This window comes from Berghia stephanieae, chromosome 4 (genome assembly GCF_034508935.2).
Source record: "Berghia stephanieae isolate SIO BIC M18660-M18661 chromosome 4, UCSD_Bste_1.3, whole genome shotgun sequence".
Taxonomy (NCBI): Eukaryota; Metazoa; Mollusca; class Gastropoda; order Nudibranchia; family Aeolidiidae; genus Berghia; species Berghia stephanieae.
In genome coordinates this window covers 56285260-56300259 of record NC_088363.1, presented here as the reverse complement: position 1 = coordinate 56300259, position 15000 = coordinate 56285260, and the positions used below count along the sequence as shown (strand labels likewise).

The 15000-nt window shown below is 36.9% G+C and overlaps 1 protein-coding gene across 3 annotated transcripts in view; it reads right to left on the bottom strand.

The window, feature by feature from the left end:
• Positions 1 to 15000, bottom strand: part of LOC144970871 (sodium- and chloride-dependent neutral and basic amino acid transporter B(0+)-like) — a 73495-nt gene that overhangs the window by 29009 nt on the left and 29486 nt on the right. The window lies entirely within an intron of this gene.

Sequence of the window (15000 nt, the reverse complement as noted above, 5' to 3'; positions counted from 1 at the left end):
AAACCCAATCAGAGAATAAACACAAAAAGAGTAATATGAAGAAGATTTGGTGATGACAGGAGATAATGCATAGAGAGAGGAGAGGAGAGAGAGAGAGAGAGAGAGAGAGAGAGAGAGAGAGAGAGAGAGAGAGAGAGAGAGAGAGAATGACAGGAGGAAGAAATAGACCGGATGAAGTTGGAGACGAGCACATAATTGGAAGATGACGTTGGAACAAAAAAATATGAAGGAGGGGAAGGATAAGGGCATTGAAGTATTAAAAAGATGGAATTAAACATACATAAAAAATTAAGAAACTTGAAAAAAAAAAAACATTATCAAAATTTCCCCTCTGGACATTTAGATACGTCTTTTTCATTTAAAATAAGACAAAGCAAAATGATGATGGTCCAGTGACTGTGTTCTGCTTGAATGGCTATTTATCCTTTGAGTTATTACTATTGATACAATACAGGGGACTAACTTTACGTGTTTATTTATAGACGTATGACGTACAATTTGGACAGAGTGACTAGGGCTTTTCTTAGGGTGTCAGGGGTTTGAACTCCCAGGTTTCATATAATTGTATGTTTCGATTACAGCGATTATCCTCCTCCCTATTTCAAAGTCATAAAACACTATAAACATTTAACTGAACAATGAAAGACATTAAATTTATTTCTCACCTTGTATATGAGTTACCATTGTCGCCTATTTACCTTTTTAAGATTATAATATTATGTACCTTCGTTAACGCCCGTAAAATGTTCGAAACTAGTCAGCCTGTATAAAAGAAAAGGAATTTTCTAGAGAACCATTATATGTATCTTGTGGTCATCACCTTTTCAGGACATGTCCACTTTTTTGCCAAGAGAGCAGTTCCGCTGTATTAATTTGATAAAACCTTTAAGATATTTTTAGCGCCAGTAAAATTAATGAGAGTTGGGTAGTTAATAGTTTATGTGCCCTAAAATCACAAAAGAAAAGGTAAAACAAGTGACCTAATTTAAATAAGGAATAAATGTAGATACCCTCGATATGTCTACTTAGCTGAGATCAAGTAAAAGTCCCACCCAGAAACGGGAAAAAGAACTCTTAAAACACACAAACGCCAACAAAATTCATGTCAATTAATAAAATCTCCATATCCTCATCCCCATTTCCAAAAAAGGAACCATTCATTCCAGAACAAGACCATGGAAGGGATAAAGACAGTGGATAGGAGTTGCAGAGCTTCAATCAAGAATGATCTCTCTGGTCCACCAGGGAAAGTCAAAAGACAAATATCCCTAAATATCAAGAGTACACAGGGAGGTCAAATTATTATCATTGCACTTCCGATAACATTGACTGTGAAATGATGAGAATGATAAGTCTGACGATTCATGCAGGCAAAATGCTCGACATAATTCTAATGCGAAAAAATATTCTCTAAAACAATAATCCGATTATAATAAGAGCGTTTTCACTGAAAGTGATATCATTGAATTATCACATTCAGTGTTCGTTCTCCTTGGGAGTTAAATGACTTATTGGGTTAAAAAGCTAAAAATCCTTTCATGAGCAGCATCAGAACTGTGATCCTGATGGTGATCTGTACTTTGAAAATCATTTGAATTCTCAAGTTTGAGAGTTTGTGACAAGTTGAGAGACATTTTAATCGATCGATTTTTGAAGAACGAGTTTTCTGGTCAATTCTGTGTTAATTCAGAGTTCGACTGGGGTAGTCGGAAATGAGAGAAGCAATTTGTAAATGCTGACAGACGGAATTCATAGAACAAGTCAAGACGTTAACAAATTATAATCACTTGTCAACTGGAAAATTCAACAGTAAGACAGCCAGAGGAAAACGACTACGAACAAGGAAGGTCATTAATTATGATGTCGATTTTTGTGGTTTGATTTAAGGAATATTACGGCGCTTGCAATACTCATTGGTCATTTCAGAGCCAGTAAAAAGGGAGATTATAGGGGAGAAGTTGTAGATTCTAAGTTTAAAGCGCTAAAGAATATGTAAAACAGAGAGGACTGTATCAAAAAGTAAGCAGACGATTCCATGCACAATCTACAAATGTGCCTTTTTTGACTTTCTAAAAGTCCTATAGATAGAATGAAGCTGACGTCACTCGGGTCTTTGTTATTGTCTTTTGCCATCCGCGTTTATGAGTAATTCTCAGTAAACTGTATTAGACTATAAACGTTTAAGATTGCACATTGGTTGTGTGTTGGTCAGATATACTTCCGGATGGCAATGTTGTGAGCTTCTTAGACAAGCGCACACTATCTATCCAGGCACAAGCAAAGAATCCCGCTATGAAGGATAGACTCAAAGGTTACAAAGTAAAATACATTGGATAAAGAATAAACGACGATAGTACATACTAAGACAAACACCATCTCTAAAATTAAAGGAGCAATATATTTAACTACATCAACTAAGGATCCTCGCCAGGACCAGGATAAAACCAAGCAATATAAATCCAGAAAAAGACAGGGGGCAACATGGAAAGGGCAAAAGGATGTATAGGGAATAAATGAAACCTTTCCGCCCACCACGGGAAGGCAGAGGACCCCAACAACGAAATTCAACAAATTAGAATGGCTTGACAACTGGAAAATTCAAAAGGAAAAGAAAGAAACAACTTCGAAAGAGAGATTTAGGACGAAACGATTTACATTTTCAGTCAATAAGTGGTAAAAATATGTATAATCAAGAAGGACCAGGATGATATTTCTAAATCTTCGAGATAGCCCTGGCCAAGTTCTCCGTTTATTTATGGTCATGCAATTTATACAATCTATCTACCTATCTCTCCACCTATCTCTCTATCTGCTTATCTATCTGTCAATCTATCTAGCGATCTATCTATGAGTCTATCAATCTGTCTATCTGTATATCTGTATATCTGTCTATATGTCTATCCGTCTATCTATCTACCTACCTTCCTGCCTACTTACCTACCTACCTACCTACCTACCTACCTACCTACCTACCTATCTATCTATCTACCTACCTACCTATCTACCTATCTATCTATCTATCTATCTATCTGTCTGTCTGTCTCTCTCTCCATTCGTGTATTTCTATCTCCTTGATCAATGCCAAGCCGAAATCGTTGTCAGCGTTCCATTAAACCTTAAGCAAACAATAAACAATAATACCTCTTTTTTAAATATATATTTCATATTACATAAAAGCAATGAAGTCACCAATCTCGGGTCAACCCAGATTTCGACAACGTAATATCAATAAAAATAATAGTTATATTGGTTTATTGACGACGTTCCAAGGAAATGGTATGTTTCATGGTTCATAGATTTCCACTCGATTACTGTCAAGCTTACGATCCATCTTGCAGTACTCTGCCCCCCCCCCCCCCCCCCCCCCCCCCCCCCAACCACCCTAAATAAAAACAAATTAAAAAAAGAACAACACCCCCCCCCCCGCTCCACACACACACACACACACACACACGCACACACACACACACACACACACACAAATTTTATAACATTTTTGGCCAAAAAAAAAGGTCATTCAAATATAGATCGATCAAATTTATACTCATCTTGTCAATAACTTTTAATCCTGGGACTTCTTGAAATTTGAGAGATTTTGTCAAACTGGCGTTCATTTTAATCGATCGATTTTTGAATGACACGTTTCGTGGCCAAACTTTTTAACATGTTTTTTTTTTCTTCAGAGCACGACAGATCTGATGTACACTGACCAAATAAGTTTGTCCCAAAATGATCCAGGTTTCAGTAGCTATGTGCCTGACTCTGGAAAGACACATACTTAAAAATTTGGCCAGAAAACTCGCCCTTCAAATGTCCATCGATTGAAATGACAATGGCAAAAACTATCATGCTTCGCGAAGTCTGAGTTTTGATGGGGTTTTTTGGGGTTTTTTTTTCCATGATCAGGGTCATTTTGATCGATCGATATTTGAAGGTAGAGTTTTCTGGGCAAATTTTTAAATACGTGTCTTCCCAGATTACGACAGGGATCATCCTAATCTATTTATATATTATGTAAATAACAATAGTAAAATGGAATGGAGGCTTCAATTTCATTTCCAAAGACAGATGATGTTGACGTTCCGATTTTCCTACTCTTTGTCAACACGGCCCAAATACACCAGCTTCTAAGCATTATCACTATATTTTGACGCCTCGATGCATAAAATTGCATTGAAATTGTAAAAACATCAAGCCTTTTTAGATAGATAATCTGTGTACAAAAAAGTGGGAACTAATGACTGGCTGAAGGCAAACATCGCACCTGTATTAAAAAAAGGCAACAAAAATAAAGTAGAGAACTACCGTCCAATCTCACTGACGTCTGTAATATCCAAACTATTAGAACATGTAATATGTAAGAACATGATGAACCACTTTGAGAACAATGACATTCTAACTGACCTAAACCACGGGTTTCGCAAAGGATACTCATGTGAAAGCCAACTCCTCATAACTGTAAACGACCTGTTGAGACTCCAGAATACCAACACTCAGGCAGACATCGGCATCCTCGACTTTTCCAAAGCATTTGATACTGTGCCCCACCAAAAACTCCTGCAGAAACTAGAAAATTACGGAATTCGTGGCTCTTTACACACATGGCTTTGTAATTTCCTCACAAAACGTACCGTGAAAGTAGTCCTAGACGGCACGTCATCGGATGAATGTCCAGTCATATTAGGAGTACAACAGGGAACGGTGCTAGGACCCATACTATTTCTTTGTTTCATCAATGACCTACCTCTACGAGTAAAATCTCAGATTAGGTTATTCGCCGATTACTGTCTAATATATCGACCAATAAAATCTGCAAATGATCAAAAATTGCTACAAGAGGACTTGAATAGTCTCGAACAGTGGGCTCATGATTGGGGAATGAAATTTAACGCAAACAAATGCTACATCCTCAGTACAGCTAAAAAGTACAATGAGACCTACAAGTTAAACAACACCGTCCTGAAACAAGTCGACGATCACCCATACCTTGGCATCACCTTCTCAAAGGACTTGAAATGGGGGAAACACATTAACAAAAAGGAAGTGGTTATTCAGTATCAGATACTGAATAGTGCTTTGCCACTATTCAGTATCCATAAGGAACTCTTTTTTATAGAGAGAGTGAAAAGTGCGACAATCTCGGTTGAACTGCTGACCTACTTCCAGATTGAACACGTGCAGTAACTGACAGCCTGATTCAAAGTTGTAAAAATATTTCGATCGAAATTTTTAAATTTCTGCTATCGTGCAATTAACATAGTTCAAAATATCAAAATATGAGAGGCAGTCAAATACATTTTTTAATGTCTGAATAGACATGATTAAATGTCTCTAAAAGTTCAGTGACACAATGGCATGGTGGATATAAGCTGTTTGACTCTGAGCTTAAGGTTCGAGAGTTCAAATCCCGGTAAGGGTAACTTTTTTTTTTTTTTTTTTTTTTCCAATATTTTTTTAAAATTCCTTCTGTCTATATTTTTTAAACTTTTGTTTTAATAATTTTATTTGCTTGAAATATACTTTAATGTTGATAATATACTATTGTTCTTTTATTATTATTTTATTATTATTATTATTATTATTATTATTATTATTATTATTATTATTATTATTATTATTATTATTATTATTATTATTATTATTATTATTATTTATTACTTACTTACTATTATTATTATCGCTGTTGTTGTAATCGTCATCATCGTCATTATTATGATTATGGTTATGATTTTTTTTTTTGTAATCAAGTAGTTGGAGTAATTTAATCAGTTATCGATTTATTACGAATATCTTTTATGTGTTATCATCGCGTTGTTGTTTTTCATTATTGTGCTCTTCTATTGTTTATTACTTTTTAAAATCTTGCTTTTTTCTGTTGTTGTTGTTCTCCTTGTTGTTGTTGTTTGTTTGTTTTGTCATCTAAGACAAACCCGATTCATTATAAATTCATTTTTAATTGAGCGATGTACTTCAGAGAATTACTTGCCGTATTATATTGAAATTTACATGACAATAATAATAATAATAATAATAATAATAATAATAATAATAATAATAATAATAATAATAATAATAATAATAATAATAATAATAATAATAATAATAATAATAATAATAATAATAATTTAAATAGATACTGAATATTAGACTACAATTGACATCTATTTACTGAATACACGTGGTATTTTTATGGATGTTTCTTTTTTTACGAAACCTGCCAAAACACGCCGAAACCCGACAAAGTTATGGGAAGTAGGCAGCAGTGGGGAGTGAACCTGGGACTCAGGGAAGTGTACACCATTGGGGAGTGAACCTGGGACTGGGTTTCGTTTTTTAAAAAAGCAATTACTTTTTTACGAAACCCGCCAATATCCGACAAAGTTATGGAAAGAAAGTAACAGTGGGGGAGTGAACCCGAGACTATGGTTTTTCGGCGGGTTTTGGCGGGTTTCGTAAAAAAGTAATTGCTTCATTCTCGTCTGGTACCCAACTCCCATAGTTCGGCTTCATTTCCCACTGGTATCCATCTTCCATAGTCCCAGGTTCATTTCCATTGATTTCCTCTTTTCACAGTCCCAGGTTCACTCCCAACCGGTGTGCACTTCCCTGAGTCCCGGTTCATTGCCCAACGGTGCCCACTTCCCATAACTTTTGACAATTTCGGTAGGTTTCGGAAAAAAAAGTACATTCTGAGCTCACTGTCCACTGGTATCAGCCTCTCGCAGTCCCGGGATCAATCCTCATCGGTGTCCAAATCCCAGATTCACTCCCACTGCTGCCTGCTTCCCATAACTTTGTCGGCTTTTGACGGGTTTCGTAAAAAAGTAATTCCCCTCCCCCTTGGTATTGCTTTTTTACAAAATCCAGAGTCCCAGGTTCAATTCCCACAAGTGTACACTTCCCTGATTCTCAGGATCACTCCCACTGTTGCCTACTTCAATAACTTTGTCGGATATTGCCAGGTTTAGTCGGGTTTCGTAAAAAAGTAATTGCTTCTTTATGAAACTAGCTGAATCCCGCCGAAAACCATAGTCTCAGGTTCACTCCCCACTGGTGTACACTTCACTGAGTCTCAGGTTCACTCCCCACGCTTTGCCTACTTTCCACAATTTTGCCGCATATTGTCGGGTTTCGTAAAAAAGTAATTCCCCCCCCCCTATTTTGTTATTGCTTTTTTACAAAACCCAGAGTCCCAGGTTCACTCCCCACTGGTGTACACTTCCCTGAATCTCAGGTTCATCCCCTCCTCCCCCCCCCTACACACACACGCACACACACACACACGCTGCTGCCTACCTCCCATAACTTCGTCGGATATTGCCAGGTGTCGTCGGGTTTCGTAAAAAAGTAATTGCTTTTTATTACGAAACCCGCCGAAACCTAGTCCCAGGTTCACTCCCCACTGGTGTACACTTCTCTGAGTCTCATATTCACTCCCACAGCTGCACTCTTCCCATAACTTTGTCAGGTTTCGGTAAAAAAAACACCGTATTATAGTGCAAAACCTCTATTCAGTGTCAGATACTGAATAGTGCAAAACCGCTATTCAGTATCTGATACTGAATAGTGCAAAACCACTATTCAGTATCAGATACTGAATAGTGCAAAACCACTATTCAGTATCAGATACTGAATAGTGCTAGCCTTAACAAAATAACCCAAAAGGCAAGCTGCACCCTCGCGTTTCTCCGCCGAAATCTTAGCAACGACCCAACGTCATACGCCTACCTCGCACTTGTGAGATCACAATTGGAATACGGAACAGTTGCCTGGGACCCCTACCTGAAAGAGGATATTCAAAAACTTGAGAGTCCAGAGACAAGGCGCCCGTTTCATAACTGGGAACTATAAGAGCAGAACCCCAGGATGCATGACAAAAATGTTAGAAGAAAGAAATCTCATCAGCCTCCAACAAAGAAGAAAAGAAACCCGTCTGTCATTCATGTTCAAGATAATAACAGATCAAATACCATCAATAAAGGCAGACTCCTTTTTCACGCCACGACCAAACAAAAGAAAAATCCGAGCACTCACTTTTGCCAACCACATAACCGAAACCCCATTGACAGATACGCCACAAACAATTCGAACTGCTTCAAAATCCCACAGACAAGAACACAAAACTACAGAAATTCTTTCTTCATTAGAACTATCTCGGAGTGGAATGGGCTGGATGAACTGGTCATCATGGCACCACACCTAAACGATTTCAAGGCCCGACTGACATGGGCCCGCGCCCAATGAGGACGCCGCTGAAATACAACCAGACCATTGGTTTCTTCAGCGCCAACCATACAGATACAGATACAGAACTGTCTGGAATACCCAGTATTTTGGATGCCAGGCATTTTAGTGATTTATTTCAAATCCCTCCCAACTTTCTCAGGATCTTAAATAACTCATACATATTTTCTCACAGCGCGCCTACATAATTTTGTAACCCCAACCTCACTACATAGTTTTACAATTGTAAGGACCCGATTAATGACACGGCATTAATTAACCGAGAGACGAAGGACGCCAGATGCCGGCATGATTATTACCTGTCGACTAGATAAAACCACGCCGCCTAGCATCGCGTCACTCTTAGCTACAGTTTATGATGGCAGTAAACTTATCTAAGACTACGCAAAAAGACGTCGTCATTTATTACATGACGGGCCATCCAAGACTCGCTTACGCGAAATGTGATTGGATCCAACTAAATGACCATTAAAATTCTGGCACTATCAAATCCATGAACATCATTAGTTTCTGGGATTGACTCATCTCCTGTCATATTTCTATATAAGCCAGTAATCAGCGAAATTCGGCCTTGATCAACTTGAAATCATAATTAGCGGAAAATACAGTGTGGACAAGGGTACGGATACTTATATTAATCTTATAGCAGTGGACTTAAATTGTGTTATGATTAATTAGTGCCATTAAAAACTAGTATGTATAGTAAGTAATAATTAATATAGTGTTTTCGCCTGGGCGTAAGTAGACGCAACCTATAATATAACAGAAAATAACAGAAATTGATTACTCACGTTATTAACAGAAATTGATAACTCATATTATAAACAAAAATATTTCATTTAACTCTATATCTATCTATGTATATATTATTATATATGTATGTATGCCTTTCAAATGAACGAATTACATTTACAGATGTGCTATCGCAAATGCGCTATATGAATATCATGTATTTATATGTATTGATTCTTATGCTTTCATTGTTTACTTTTCTTACCTACCTGTATCCCGTTAATTAATAATTATTATTAACATAAAATTAGATCATTGGTGTTGTCAAGGTTTTGTTAATTGGAAATTCTTACGACATCACTGCTCATAAGGGAACAAGGCATTGCAACTAGCTAGTCAAAGTTTTGCTCTTATATATTCACAGATCTGGTTACACATTGATCTGGAGCTGGGGCTAGCTATTCGGATTGATGGATAACTACTTATCAAGTGACCCACTGGTACAACCAAAGAACGACCAAGACGCCCATCCATGAATTAAAAGCAACCCCTAGCGCCGCCGCCAGTCATAGGAAGGTCCCCACCAGTCACATCTACAAAACAGATAACGATTAAATAATAAGTTGAGAAACAGATCGTGAAACGATGATAAAGTAACTTACCCATAGGCTAACTTTAATGAATTAAAAATGTAGTACTATTATTCCTTTGGTTAATTATGTGTTAACGTGTTATTGTGGGAGGGTATTCCGTTGATTTATATTTTAAAGTATTTCTGCTTTAACGAGGATTAATACTTATCTCATGAACCCGATCTCTCCTTATACGTGTCACAATCTACCACCACTTCTACTACCTATTTCTTTTTACTACTATCTGTCCAGTTGTCAGGAACTTTAACACAACTAGAACAGGCTAAAAGAGGCACCTCAAGGTGTTCAAAACTAGATTTGCCAGCCTGACCTAATTATTTTAGCAGTAAAGAGTATTAGTTGTTTGTGTGTGTATGGGGGGGGGGGGGGATATATAACCGTAGTTTTAAAACAGAAGAAAACAGTTTTTATATAAGATATATGGGCGGCCTGTTGACTTTTCGCTCAGTGGGAGCAACAGGAAAGATGAGACATGATGTCTGTTGGAATAACAGTTTACTCCAACATAGACAACACTGTTTCCGGTCAGGTACTCATTTTTCACCTGAATACGGTGAGAGAATGTGTTTTCGATCCATGCCGCCTTAAATAAACAGCCAGCAACCTGGAGCCCCCATACCACACCCTCACCTCATTGTCGCACGTCATCTCGTCTCTCGTCAGTAGGTACCTATCACGGCTAGTAAGACAGGAGAGATGCACGAGTGTTAACGAAAAGCAGAAATAAAAATTATAATGAAAAGCAGGATCTGCTAAATTTGGAAAATACTGAGCGGCACAAAAGCAACTTCGCGCAATAGACCGACCGCCAGTGGTTATAAAAGTCCCAATCCCACTAACCTACCTGGACTTGCGAAGTTGCACATCTACCTTCTCAACGTTCTTACTTCTGCCCTACACTGGAGCACAATACTCCGGGGTATAATATCACAGCGTCTGGGCGGATGTCCTCAGGAGCGTTTGACAAGCACCCCAAGTCGATCCCGCCAGTTTCCTCAGAAGACTGTTGCGTTTCTCTATCTTCCGGGCAACTCCTTCGAGATGCACCCGACAGGTAAGGCTGCGGTCCAGCGTAACCCCCGGTATTTCGAATTCGGCTCGTGTGGGAGAAGCTGGTCCCCGACGAGGACGTTCAGTTCACAGTGTGGCGAGTGGGTGTCTGTTCCATCACCATCCTACAAAGTGCAGACCTAATTTCTTTTCAGTCTTAATCTTTTCCATTATCTATCTTTCTGTCTATAACAACAAATTTGGTGGGTTTTTATTTTTTCAAAAAGATAATTTAAGTTATGCAGCTCGATAAAAGCTCTATGTGCATAGTTGTAAGAGGTCTGTCTGTTGATATCGGCCTGTAACGGTTAAGTAAACCGTAAGATGGCTGAGATATAGAACCCTAGAAGCGAGGGTTTGTGGGTGTGGTTTCTTGTGACTGTCTCAGTACAACACAAGTAAAATACTTAATTATTGAAAATCCATTTCTCAAAACAAATGACAATAAATCTCCCCATCATAAAAATAAATAAGATCTAGAGGCAAATTGATTTATTGATAAAATGATTTTTTAAAGACAACGAACCACCATATTCAGACTCGGTGTTTATCTGACTTTTTGTTTCACTTTTAATACAAATCGAGAGACTAGGGCAGTCGATGCTCAATGTACGTCATATGTGGCCCATCGCCGCAATCTGGTATTGTGTAATCGTGGGATACGTATTGACATTTAAAGGACCAGAACACTGACATTTAAGATGCTAAAAAAGCTAACCCAGCTTTCAAATTTCGGATTGAAAATTGAAGTTTTTAGTCTCTAAACTTCAGCGACAGAACGGTTTGAGACGATAAGTTTGATTTAAGTTTTAGATATCTTTATTGAAGGTAGCAACGCTTTAGATTTATGATGAGAATGTGTATATTCATACAGAGACTTCCCATGTTTTCAATTGCTCAATGCGCTACACTCCACCTCATTTTTAAACAGGTCATGAGAGGACAAATTTCCAGTATAGAAGAATCGAAATTAACAACACTCAGCTCTTTGTTATTGTTTTTAGACAGCCATTTTATGAGTAGTCACTAAATTGTATAAATAGGACTATAGTTAAGGACTAAGGACTAAGTTAAGTTTAAGGTTACGCTTACTTTTGTGTGTTGGTTCCTTATATCCGGCTGGCGGATGCTATGGGTTATTTCTTTTTTAACTAAGCGCATAACATCAATACACAATGCATAATCTGTAAGTGGCTCCACTGAAACTATTCTAGTAAGTTGCATCATTGCAGGACCACTACCTGGTACTCATTAATATCCAGGTGGATTTGGGAAACCCACGGAAGAATCTTAAACTGTGGTAAATATTTTTCTGAGGAAATGTTTTGTCTTTGGGTACAAATTGCTGACAATGTTTAGTTTAACAAAATTATATACAAAACATTTTTTAACACTTGAAAACTTATTCTCTTTCATTATAATAAGCACAAAAAAAATAATTTTAAAAGCTAATTTAATTTTTTTTCTTACCTCATGATTTTATTGGGTGAAAACGAAAAGCATCAAAGAAATGAATGTTGCCGTTCGATTCAAAATAATTACAATGTATTTGATGTATTTGAGCAGAAAGGATTTGCTGACATTTCTTTTTGCTCTGGACAGTCTCCCAAATATATAAATGATATAGATAATGCCATTTTTGATCAACCGCAAAAGGTCAAATAAGCATTTGACTTTTTACAGTAATATGAATATCCTAAATAAATGTATATATATATGTGCGCACGCGCGTGTGTGTGTGTGGAGGGGGGGGGGGGGGCGGTGTCATTAATACGTATCTCTTTTTCCAAAGTGAATGATTATAGACTAAAATTTGGTAAGCCGATTTCATTGGCTACAACCCAAATCTGTCTATCTTCATATCAAAGAGAAATCGTTGCAAGATGCTGAAAAGAAAAACAATTATTAGAATCAACGATAATGTTTTAAAAAAACAAACTCATCAGATCTCATATTTTCTAAAAGAGGAAAAGTATGAATCCAATTATCTCAGGACTATTTTAGATTGTGATTATAGGCATAACGTTACATAATTCAACTGCATCTAATAATATTTTGAAGTATGACTGCTATAGTAAAGGAGTTCAATTGTATGACGATTTGTCGAGTAACAACAGCATTAAATACAACTGATAAGTTCAACTACAAAATGATATAATTTGATTTTAATGAATGAAATGGGTCAGTATGCGTTTGATTCCTATTAACAATATTTTTAATTTCTAAAAATGTATGAAAACGTAAGAGTTCTAATTAAAATACTAACTTGTGTACGTGAAATAAAACAAACGAGGTCCGATTATAAGATCTATTCAGAGACACTAAAAAATAAAAATGTTAAAACAAGAAAAATAACATTTTTTCAACTACTAAGAATTAACAATAAATAAACATCTTTCTCTTAACTATAGTTTTATTCTTTAATCTTATATTGTATAATTGAACAAACTTCACTGTTCTAATAATATAGAATTAAATAAAACTATAATCTTAATGATAATCAATAATTAAAGAAGATATTACATATAAAATTGCTTTAATATTCGGATGAAGCTTTGTTAAATTCATGAATGGTGAGTAGATTAAGACATTAGATATTAGACAAAGTTATGGTCAATACAAGAGTTAATTTCTGTTACAATCCTCACTATAGGAGAAGTGTGTGTATGATGTTACTTATGCGTCTGATAACGAGTCGTAACACTGTCATCGGATCTTTGTTGGTAATTGCAACATAAATAATATAAATAACTGTATAGAGCGCCGATCTCGACCGAACCTTTCAATGGAGCTTTGCAAGAGACTTTGATTGATATGAAATTCTAAAAGAATTAACAGTTGAGTGGCTATGTGGTCTTGTGGTATGACACTCGCTTTCGGATCGGATGGTCCTGGGCTCGAGCCTCGCTCGGCGCATAGTTGAGTCCTTGGAAAAGACTCTTTACTCACATTATCTCACCGTACTCAGGTGTAAAATGAGTACCTAGCCGTCAACAGTGTTGTCTCTGTCGAAAAAAATGTAATATCGCCTAACAGACGTCATGTCTCGTTCTACAAGTTACGTGTAGCTGTTGGTCAAGGACCCTTTGTAAAGCGCTTTGAGCACATTTAGTGGATATTGCACTATATAAAAGCTCAAGCTCAATAGTTACAATTTTAAGAAAATTAAGTGTTAATTAAGTTATGTTGATACCAATGACTTATGAAACATGTGGTTTTGAAATATCAAGGAAAAGTTTATCTAAACCATTTTGTCTTCAGTCAATAGTATGAGCGCTTCTGGTAAAAACTCAAAATCAGCGCAATTCTAGTTTACTCCATTACGGCAATCTTAAAACAAGTCCATAATAGGATTCCGTAGTCGTAACGTCACTTCCTTCCTAATGACGCATGGTAACTTAGTAACACTGGCTCTAAACTATCGGAACAATGGCGGATGCCCGTATGAAATATTTCTCCGGCGAGCATAAAGGCGTTTCCAGAGGAAAAAATTCCCATAAATTTGATCATGTATCGACTTTTACACATTCTGATCACAAGGCATACGAAAAGGGAATGAAAAGTTCTAGCCAGCATGAAGAATAAAAAGTAATGATTTTCTTTGTTTAGAACCAAGATGGCCGCCGTTGCCGGGCGCGTGACATCAGACTACTGAATCGTATTACCTATATTATAGGAGGGAAAAAAAACTTTTATCGAGACCCCCTGTACAATTTTTCTTAATTTGAAAAAATATGCTATTAAATAGCAAGAAGAATTGAAATAACTTGATACGCTCTAATAAATTCATTTGAATTTTACACAAGTGATATGCTTAGTCAAGAATGAAGATATGGATTTGGTCGAGTGATGTTTGTTTTTGTTTTAATGGTTTTACGGCGGAAAATGGGATTGTAAAAAGTTCTAGAGTTACAGTTAAAGCACCCAAGAGAATGTAAGGCAAAGGGGAACTGGGAACAAATAGGGATCAGATGTAGATTCCAAGATCATACCACCATGAACTTAGTTTGAGATCACCTAAAAAATCCCATCCGGACACAAGCACAAGATCCAACAAAGAGCAATACACTCAAATGCTTACGTTATACATTCAAAATAAATATAATAATACATAACAGAGAGATGATTTACAAGGACAAAAAATATCATCTCCCAAAACAATAACTATACATTTGATTGTTTCCCTCCCAGCCAGGACTCCGGCCAGACAAAGACAGAGAGCATGTTGGAAAACAGATATAAGGGGATAGAAGACACAGTATGTACCTCCCTGCCCACTATGGGAGTTGGTCGAGTGAAATAGCCCGCTAGTTTGACCTCG